This window comes from Pteropus medius, unplaced genomic scaffold (genome assembly GCF_902729225.1).
Source record: "Pteropus medius unplaced genomic scaffold, Ma_sr-lr_union100, whole genome shotgun sequence".
In the NCBI taxonomy this organism is placed as follows: Eukaryota; Metazoa; Chordata; class Mammalia; order Chiroptera; family Pteropodidae; genus Pteropus; species Pteropus medius.
In genome coordinates, this window is record NW_024344433.1 from 1,420,852 (window position 1) to 1,431,997 (window position 11,146).

The window sequence follows — 11,146 nt, forward strand, 5'->3', positions numbered from 1 at the left end:
AATGCATGCACGCCATTAAATTTTCTTGGGGTTGCGGGGAAGGGGCAGTCATACCTCCGCAGAGGGACAGAGCAAGCATCCGGTCAGCTGGGGCAGTACCCACTCTTGTCATCACAGCAAGTGGGGGCATGCGGGCCCAGTGCCATGGTTTCTACCTGAGGCAGACACTTCACTGAGCCAGAGGAGGGGGTGAAAATATTTGGTGCAGACCATAAAAGGATGTGCCTCTGACAGGAAGCTGGGTGCCAGAGCAACAGGGAAGAAAGCATTTGTACTAACTGGGCAGGCTTCAGGGCTCCTGTGGCCATAAAACAAGTTGTTCTCCACTAGGACGAGGCCACAGGTGGCAGGATGCCCAGCCACGAGGTGCAGGCATAGCTCTGGAGGTACACTGGAGGGCTGGCTTGGCCACAGATAACCTGTATGACCTGGGGCCCTGGGACATTCCTGAACGCTGATGAGATGATACCTGGCTCTGGTAAGAGCCCAATAAAAATGATCAGTGGCCTTGATGATAACAAAAGTGATGCGGCCAGGATTTTTTAAAAGACGCTCAAATTCCCTTAGCTGTCCTGCGTCTCTCCATCCTACTCCAGCCACAGTCTTGTTCTTTCTCTTCCTTTCCCCGTGGAGGGAGAAAATCAGTAGAGGATAATGGGGGAAGGAGAGGTAAAGCCGGTGGAGGTGACGTGGGAGGACTTCCACAACACCAAGGGGCTCAGGCTGCAAAGCTTGGCAAGTGAGAGCGGGGAGCCTGATGGCAGTGGGAGACAAGGCCTGCTGGGAAGCCCGTTCTGCTACTAGGGCCCCTGTGAGGAGTCCCAGACAGCACAGGGTCTAAGCCAGGCCCCGGGGACCAGTACTCTGTCTGCTGTCACTCCTTTCTGCTTCTCTCCTACCCTGGTGCACTACAGTGCCCTCTGTCCCAAGACTGGCTACCCCAGCAAGCTTTTCCTCTATCTCCCAAAATATGATGATCCCCTTTTTATTTTCCAAGATAACAAACACCTAATATTTATGAGAGCTTTAGAACAAAGTTCTTAGAGTCAGTGTCCCTAGTTTCTGACCCTTTTCCTTAGGTGGCCAGCTAAAGCTGAACTCTCCTGGGCTCTGTCTCTTACCAAGCAGTGAACTGAGGCAAAGTGCTTAGCCTCCAAGGGCCTTGCTTGCTTCATTTTTAGGACGAGGATGAAGATCCCCTTCTCACTGGACTGAAAGGACTAAATGAGCCTGTGTCTGAAAGCTGCTCCCTAAACGTTGATTTCTTCTCCTTCTCCCAGGCCAGGACTTTCATGGGACATCTCATTCATTTATTCATTCATGCATTTTTATATTTTTACTGGGCTTTTAAAATTGCTAAGTTATACATGTTCATTGCAACACACTCAAAGAACACAGGGTATGTAAAGTAAAAAATAGAAGGTCCCCTCACTCCCCATTCCACTGCCCAGGGACTATTTTTCTGTAAAGTATTCCATCACCATCTGCTTCTTCATTTTCTTCTCTTTTCTACTTTGGACTGGAGGCCATTTCCCACTGGGTTGAGAGACCCTCAAGGCCAAAACTGTGTCCTAGTCATCTCTGTATCAGGATGCTGGCATTCTATCTGTACTTATGGCAAGAATTGGATTTTCCTTAAAAAGGGGGTATAGGAGTAATAGCTTTGGGGGCCAAGGGTGGGAAAAGAGGAGGAACCATTTAGCCAGTAGCTTTATATATAAAATAGTAACTGAGAAAACTCTTTCACAGGACTATGTTGATGTAATTTCTCCTCTATCCTATTTCTTAAAAAAAACCAAACTGATCTTAATCCAACTACACTGATTTTTTGCCCGATTCACAATTTGAAAAATACTGATCTCATGCATGGCTCATGGGCACTGGAATTGCCTTTGGAGGAAGCTTGGAAGGACGGGTGGGCTAGAATGTTCTCTATGTAAATGGCACCACTCCCACAATGCCTGGCATAATCCACATGAGGCAATAAATCACCTCAGGTCAGCAATGAGGTGAGTTCCGGATTCCTGAGACTTATTGTCTCCCAGACCAATCCAGAAAAAGAGACCACCTTTGAGATCTTCTTTCCCAAATGTCTAGATCTCGTAGGTTTGTCCCTATACCTGCCAAGGCACCAAATCCCTGGAGAGCCTCCAGCTACCAGCTCGCTTTGCAGGGCCTCAGGGCCTTTACCTTTAACATGAGGGCACTGGATCAGATAATCGTTTCTACCTTAATTGAAAGTCTTTGATGTAGAATTCTCCCTGGGCAACCTAGGGAGGAAGGTAAAGGCTAGATTAGCAAGAGCAGATGTGGGCATTTGTTCTGATCTGTCCAGCTTCCTGTCCTCTTCTTCAGAGAACAGTACTACTCTCTTCCCTCTGGGGACTAGTCCTACCTCCACTTCCATGGGTTATAGTGGGGACAGTCAACTGACCAGGCCTGGACAAAAGCCACACTCAGTCAAGCAGCCACAACCACAGAGAGGGTATTCAAACTGGGAGATTAGGTAAAGAGAAATTAACCTTCTTCCCCACAACAATTGACCTAGGGTGGGCAGGACACCAAGAAGGGCCAATGAGGACTCCAGCCTGGGTTTTTATATCGAGGGAGGGCCTTAAATGGAGATTCTAGAAGCTTCCCACTGCCTGCTACTCTGTCCCCTCTCCCTGCTGACTGCAGTATTTCTGTTCAGCCTCTCCGCAGCCCTGCGAGAGGGGGTACTGGGATCAGTATCCTTATACAGATGAGAAAAGTTTGATTTGGAAAGCTGAAGAAACATACTTGCGATGACACAAGAGTGATTCGATATTGTTCAAACCTGCCTGGACTCCAGACCTCAACCCCTGCACTGTGCTACCCCTTGGAGAACTGGGTTACAGGAAATGGGGCCGGAATCGGTTGATTGAGGAATGCAACTCAGTGGGGCCTTAACGTGGCATGGTTTTCTTTCTTTTCCAAGCAAGGCTCTTAACCAGTTTCTGTCAGCTTCCCTTTTCTCTTCCTACTTGAGGTGTTGGACGGATCCCACAGCTGTAGTGTGACATTTTGTGTCACAAGTCCAGCCAGGTCTGTGAAAAACTACTGTCTCGTTTCTGATTTACATCAACTGTGCCCTCTCCTATCATCCAGGCTTGGGGCCAGTTTCTGCCCCAGGGATGTGGAGCAGGAAGGACCTGGGTCAGCCTTTCCATCCTCCACTCACTGCAGCCAGTTGGGGGAAACAGGTAGTGTTTGTGTGTGTACATATGTCTGGTGTCAAGCGGAGAGGTGTTAGTTCTAGGACACTTCCCTCTTCCTTTTTAAAGTCAAACTTCTCTAGTGTTGGAGCCTGGTCGGGGAGAGAGGGGAAGAAGGGTAATTTCTCTTTACCTAATTCCCCAGTTTGAACACTTCTCTTTGTGGTTGTGGCTGTTTGATTAAATGTGGCTTGCTTCTGGTTATTGGTTTCTGATAGTAGGAGGAACAGCTCAGCCCTGTTGGACTCCTTTCTCCTAGCTTTGTGCTGTTGGGGTGCCCTTTGCTTGTCAGGCAACCTCCCTTGGGTGAGCTCACCTACTGATTGCAGTATAGACCAACCTGACTGCTGACTCCTCTCTCTGCCCCAGGTCTCTCTCCAGTTTTCTCCTTCCTTTGCTCTAGTCATGGGCAGAACAAGTCTGCTGTTTGAACAGAGCTCTGATCATGGTATCATGTCAGTCCACCTTCCTGTAGCCAAAAAATTTTCTTAGAGCACCTCCTTCACTTGACGTCGAGAGGTGTGTTAGTTACCTATTACTGCGTAACAAATTACCTCCCCCCCAGAACTTAATGGCTTAAAATAATTACCATTTATTATGGTACAGTTCCTGTGAGTCAGGAATTAGGGAGCTGGTTAGCTGGCTGGTTCTGGCTCAGAGTTTCTGATGAACTAAGGTCAAGATGTTGGCTGGGGCTGCAGTCATCTGAAAGCTCGATTGGGGCTGCTCACTCACATGGCTGTCGGCAGGAAGCCTTGGTTCTTTGTCATGTAGACCTGTCCATAGGGCTGCTCAGAATATAACTGGCTTTCCCCAGAGTAACTGACCCAAGAGTGAAAGACCAAGATGAAAAACACATGTCTTTTATGACCTATCCTTAGAGATGATATACCACCATGTCTTTTATGTTCCATTGGTCACATGGACCCAAATTGATACAGTGTGGGAGGGAACTATGCAAGGGCATAAGTAGCAGGTGGCAGGCGTCACTAGGGGCCATTTGGAGCCTGGCTATCCTAGGAGGTGAGGGAAAATCCCCTCTATTGATCAACTGATGAACTTTCCCCAACCAGACCCCCAACAGCTTCTCTTAATGACTGGGAATATGGTCTTACTGGGGTGATGGTTGGGGTCAGAGGGCCTGTTCTTTGCTTTGATGTACCATAGACACATAAATTAAAATCAAACCACCAAAATTAAACTATTGATCTTTCCTCCAAAACCTATATTGCTTATAACTCCCTTTTATCAGCTCATGGCAATTCCATTTTTCTAGTTGCTGTGACCAAAAATCTTGGAGTCATTCTTATTCTTCTTTCTCTCATATTTCTGTTTGATCCATCAGCAAATCTTGTTGGCTGTCCTTTGAAAATCCAGCTAAAAATCCAGCTACCTCTCCCTACTTCTGCTGCTACCCCCAGGCCCCAGGCCCCCTTTTTTCTCGCTTGGATGAACAATATACCTGGTCTCCCTGCTTCTACCCTTCCCCTCCTACAGTCTGTTCTCAAGCCAGAAGCCCAAGTGATCTTTTTAAAACATAAATTAGATTATAAACCTCTTCTGATCAAACCCTCCAGAGCCCTTGGTTTCTTTCAAAGTAGTAGCCAAAGCCATGATGTTGGCCCACAAACTAAACTGGTTTAGTCTTTTTTTGAAAATATGCAATAATGTTTAACTGATTTTATTTTTTATAAATTTATTTATTTTAATTAGTTTCAAGTATATAGTACATTGGTTAGACATCTATATAGTTCATAAAGTGATCTCCCCAATTGCTCCCTCTCTCCCCTGGCCCTCCACCTAGCCAACATATTAATGCTAACTGAACTCCCTATGCCATGCTCCCCATCCTCGTGACCATCTATCAACTACTAATTTGTACTTCTTTAATCCTTTGCCCCATTCTCCCAGCCCCCAACCCCCAACCCCCTCCCCTCTGTCCATCACTAACTGATTTTATTATTATTTCATTAGTTTAATTAAATTTATTGGGAGTAACATTGTTAATAACATTATATAAATTTCACGTGTACAATTTTTTTAGCAATAACTAACTAAATTTAAAATTAAAAAAAATTTTCATTTACAGTTAACATTCAATATTATATTAGTTTCAGTTACACAGCATAGTAATTAGACATTTATATAACTTATGAAGTGATCCCCCAATTAGTCTAGTACCCACCTGATATTGGGTGTATAGCTTTACAATACAGCATCTGTACACTCTGTTGTGTGCTCACTACCTGAAGCCTAGTCTCCTTCTGCTGCTATCCCCAGGTATATTTAACCCTCTTTACCCTCTTCGTCCTGCTCTCAGCCCCTCACCTCTTGTTCCCTCTGGTAACCACTATTCTGTTGTCTGTATCTATGAGTCGTTTTTGCTTGTTTGTTTGTCGCTTTCTGTTTTATATTGGAGTCTAGTTTTAATCCAATTAAAGGGAGGCAGAAAGTTCTTATTGGGGAAGTAATGTGATGGAAACTAATATTTTGGAAGGTTATTTGCTGGCAGTATGTTGGGTGGATGGGGTGAGGGACAGTCCAGTTAAGAAGCTGCCGTTGTGATCCAGATCTGAAAGCACAAATGGCAATAAAAAATAGCTTCCATTTATTGAGTGCTATGTACCAGGTACTGCCCTTTCCACTTCTTTCCTCCTTTAAATATTTATAGCAATATTATGGAGTAGGTGTTATTATTGTTCTCCTTTAGCAATTAGAAAAACTGGGTCCCAAAGAAGTTAAATAACTTTCCCAAGGTTATACAACTAGGCAAGGTCAACAGAACCGAGAACTGAAACCCAAACCTGCCAACATCCAATGCATTCCAAGCTGTTATTTTCATTGAGAAATACTGAAACCAAGGGATATTGTATAAGTCCCCATGATAGAATTTATAAATCTTTATTACAAAATGGCCATGCATGAGTCTAGTTGTTTGAAAAAAATACCAAATGGAATACAATTTGAAGAAACACAAACACATTTTTGCAAGTGGGCTCCTTACACATTAATCTTCAGTTTTTATCCATCAATCTTTAGTTTAACCTTGACTTCCTGGCTCTCCCCCAGAGCCAGCAACCCTCAATCTGACTGGCTTTTGAAGTAGCTGCCATCAGGCTGGCTCAGGACTCCAGGCCAGGTGAACTTGAGAGCCCCAGGATGGCTTCCTAGACCCCACAGCTCCCATCAGTCCTGCAGATTCTGCCATTCCTTGTGGTGATGGGCTCTGCCCGCTGCCAGAATGGGTATTTCCAACCTCATCAACTCCGCCCACTGACTCTTACCAGAGTCACAGCTCAGCCATCCTCATGCCCTTTTCCACCCATGCAGCTCCCGGAGAGAGCTCGGGGCTCCTACATCCATCCATCTTCCACAGGGAGAGGGTAGATGAGGAGAATTATACCCCCCGGGCCTTTTCTCAGCTGTTGGATCTTTGAAGCGATAGTTGATCATGTTTCTAAGTATAAACCCCAGTGATGGGATTTGCACGTTACCCACTTCTACTCTGTGCCCCAGACCCCTGGGCAGTACCCTCAAGCCAGCCAGTGGCTCCTATGTCAATTATACATCTACTTCTGACACCTGTACTTCCTTCTAAAGGGGCCAAACCCACTTTCCCAAAACACATTTCAGAACACAAGCAGGCCAGCCATAACAAAGCTTTACAAACAATAGGAATTCGTATACTTATAGAACTCTCTAGAGTCTACAGTGTGCCTGTGCCTTCTTGATACAATCTTTCATGTATTGGCTGTCAACAATCTAGAGTGGTAGGTGTCATCACTCTCAACTGGATTGGATTTGAGGCTCAGAGAGGGTACGCAATGTGCCCAAGGTCATACAATAGAGCTGGATCTAAAAAAAGCAGATATTTCCACTCCAACTCAAATATGCCAAGGTTCAGTTCCCTCTCGCCTACCTCATTCCGCAATTCTTGGTGAAACTTATGTCCCAAATCTGTGACAAGTAGGCATCTGGATGCGTAGAGGCAGTCTCTAAATTGTGGGACTTCTGCCTGCTGATTAGAGATCTGGTCCTCAGTTCATTGTTTTATTTCCATTCACTGATGTGTAAAGAGATTGGGGATGGTAAGTCACACCCACTAAGCAAGTAATTAAGTGATAAACCCAAATGTTAACTTCTTAATTAATATATGAATATTAGCAATAAAATATGATAATACAAATTTCTTGCTATACTCAGAAATTAAACTGCTGGGAAGGCTAGAATGTTAAATGGGAAGTCCCTATGAATGTGAGGCTTGATTCAAATAACCGACACAGACGCTTGGGAATACTCTCTGCCCTGGACAAAATTGACATGCTCTAACATATTTTCTCCCCTGACTGTTCTTTTTCTAGACTGCAGACTCCTCTCTTTTTAGTTATGACAACACTACATTGGATGGGTCACAATGAACTTTGCTAGATTATAGTTAATTACAGTTTTCATTCCCTGGAGGAAATTTAGAAAACACCACAAATGCATACCCAGCACATTTCCTAATCATCTCCAAGGGGGATTTTTAAAAACCTTTTTATTATGGCAACTCTCAAACACACACAAAGCTACAGGGAGTCCCCACATCCCCATTAGCCAGCTTCAACATTGATCAACATCCCGCTGCCTTTTTTTTTCATCTATCCTTCTCTCCCCCGCCCCGCCATACACGATTTTTCCCTAGAGTATTTTAAAGCAAATACTAAATCTTATCTCTCAGTTCAGGTGCTGTACCCTGTTTGAAATTTACTGTATAAACTGAGCACAGATGTCCTAGTCTTCAAGCACAGTACTGCCTGCCTTGTCCACCCCACTGAGACGTTGTGGCAGTGAAATGAGGTCTTGGATGGGAAAGGGCTCTGATTCTGGAAACTGGCTGCATATCAAATTCTCTGGGGGGAGAGTTTCAAAACCAAGGCCCCAGGCCCTGCCCCAGACCTATGAATCAGGTGTCTGGGAATGGGACCCAGGCATCTGGGTGCACCCAAAGCTATTTAATTGTGGCTTGTTGGGAGGCCAGAATTTGTAAGTCACACAGGAAAGTAGCTAGTTACTGTTAGAATTACTGTCCCCTTCTATGCTCCAGGGTCTACTCAGAGGACTGGAGGGGCAGGAGGGTTGAGCCGAGTCAGCTCTGACTTTCAGGGTGAAGATGGGCCCAACCTCAAGGCTCCACCCATGTCCCTGAGGAGGGTGGAATGGTCTACCTGGGATTGGGACGGCTGACGTTAAGCCCTGCCTTGGGTCCTAGATTTGGGATGGGAGTGGATTTAAATGGAATGACGGGGTTCAGAAGTGAAGAGTGCGAGGGAAAGGATGGGGTAAATAGACTGCCTTGGAGCCTCTGTCATAGGTGGGATCAGGCTAAAAGGTGCTCCTAAGTGAAGGCACCTGTTTGGCTTTAAAGACAGGAAAGTAGAGGACCACTCAGAACTGCTGGAATGCACAACTGGCATTGTATATAAATGTCCCCCACCCCGGGGTGTGCAGCCCAAGATCTTGGGAGATGGTTCCATGGAGAAAAGAGTAATATTAAGCAGCTGACAGGATGGTCTGTCAACATCTGACCTGGCTTTGAGAAGGCGCCTCTTGGTGTATGTAGAGCAGTGCTGGAGGGGATGTGGCTCCTTTTTCTCCTTCGTTCCACCTCCCCCGGACACCTTGACAGGTGCTGAGCTTTATCTGAAACCTGTACTTTTGGAAAGCAGCTTTGTGTCTCACCCTCCCACCCCATTTTGAGTTCTGAGTAATGGCTGACCTCAAAGGACTATCCTGCTCTAGAACGTTCGAAGTTAAGATGACCCACTTCCCCCTTTCCTCAGTAACTCAGATAAGACCCTCCCCATCTTCCTTGCGATGACCCCCTTGTTTACCTGCCTCTATATCAGCCCCCTTCCTTTTCTCAGTAGTTCCTCATGAGTGAGCATTCTCCCTATAATAGTCTGAACAAAATCATCTGGTTTAATGTCCTGTGCATTTCATCTTTTTCATGCTCTCCATTATTTCCCTTTACTTCATCTTAATGAATTTTACAGTGAGAGATCTGCTGAAATAACCTATCGAAAATGCAGTTGATAGATCTTACAACAGTATGAATGCACTTAATGCCTCTGACCTGAATACTTAAAGTTGGTTAAAATGGTAAATTTTGTATAATGCATATTTTACCACAATAAAAAATTACAGCTAACAGAGAAATGCAATGGAAAGAATTTTATGCAAAACAATCAGAACTCCTACTGTGTGCCAGGTGATGGGATAGAGAAAGGAGAAATGGGCGGGGCCTGGGATAGGAAATGAGTAAGACCTGCTTCCTGTGGTCCAGGAGCTCTCGGCCTTGCTGGGGAGACAAACACATAATCTGCTGGTTGAGCTACATAATTCATGGTGACACATCATAATAGATGTGTACGATCTGATTTGAGCCAGGTTTTTGAAGGTCTTTGAATGCTACCCTAAGGAATTTGGATTTTATCCCATGGTACTTGGGAGCCATGAATGATTTTAAAGTCAGGGTATGACAACACATAGATACATTGCAATTTATAATGTCTTATCATCAAACATATACTTTGTGTGGAGTGTGTAAAAAAATCAATGGCTGTGACAGCTTTAATTTAAAAAGTTGATCCTCTGTAAAACAAGCTTATGTTTATGTTTCTCTTATTAAATATATTTATGCTCAGGGAAGAGTTAATTTTGGTTAAGTCTATTGTGAAGGCAGATGCTCTATAAGAAATGTGCTTGGGGTACATTGAGAGCTCAGAGTGGGGCTCCCCAGAGGGAAGAGGGGAAGCTGGAGCAGATGAATGAAGGGAGGGAGCTGAGGGTAATAAGGCCAGAAGAGGCTCAGGGCTGATGGCAAAGGACTTTGTGTGCCAAGTTGAGTGGCTGAATCTCTTCCCCACAGGTAATGATGAGCCATCAAGGGCTCTGTTAATAATAATGAAGATGACGTTATGCTTACTACATGCCAGAACTACTCTAAGAGCTTTACTATTTTCAACTCATTTAACCCAGGCACTCGGAAAGTGGCATGGTAGATATAGATGTTTTAGATCAGTTGGGTGGCCCTGTGGATGATGGTATCGAGAACAGTAGGGACACATGTTGTTGTGGTTCTGGAGAAAGACAAAGGGAGGGATTGATAGGATGTGATAGCTTTGCAAAGTAAAAATAAAGTTATCAAGACTTGATTAGTTATTGATTGCATGGTGGAATTGATGAGGAAAAAGAGAAACTGGGATGACTCACTTTTTTTGGTCTCAGGGTGTTGTGTATTGCTTTGCTACCCAGGTAAGGGATTGTTTACTCTGTTTCATTTCTTAGAAGGCCTGCTCAAGTCCTCCAGTACTACCTCTTACTACGCCTTCATAGTTATTTGGAAGTGAGTTGTTCAATTTCCAAATATTTGAGGTTTCTCAGAAATCTTTATGTTATCGATTTCTGGTCAAGTTCACTTATTCTTTGTGTGCTTTCAATTTGTGGAGGTATTTTTTTATCTTTATTTTTGGCCCATTTAAAAAAAATTTTTTTTTTGGCCCAAACTCTCTGGGAAATGTTTCTTTTGCACTTGAAGAGAATGAGTCTTCAGCTGTTGTTGGGTGGAGTTTCTATAAATGTCATCACATCAAGTTGTTTGATAGTGCTGTTCAAGTATCTTGTAAATTTGATAACTTTCCTCACAATTTTCCAGCTACTTTAATTGTGGATTTGTCTATTTTTCCTTTCAGTTCTACATGCTTCTGATTGATAGGTCGGCACAGCCGAAGATGGTATGGCAGGAAGGATAGAACGTTTGCATGGGACAGGAAGAAACATTTTATCTCTTTAAATTTACTCTAGATCGTAGAAGAAACCTTTTATCTCTTTAAATCTACTCTGGATAGCCGACACAAGGAAATCACTAC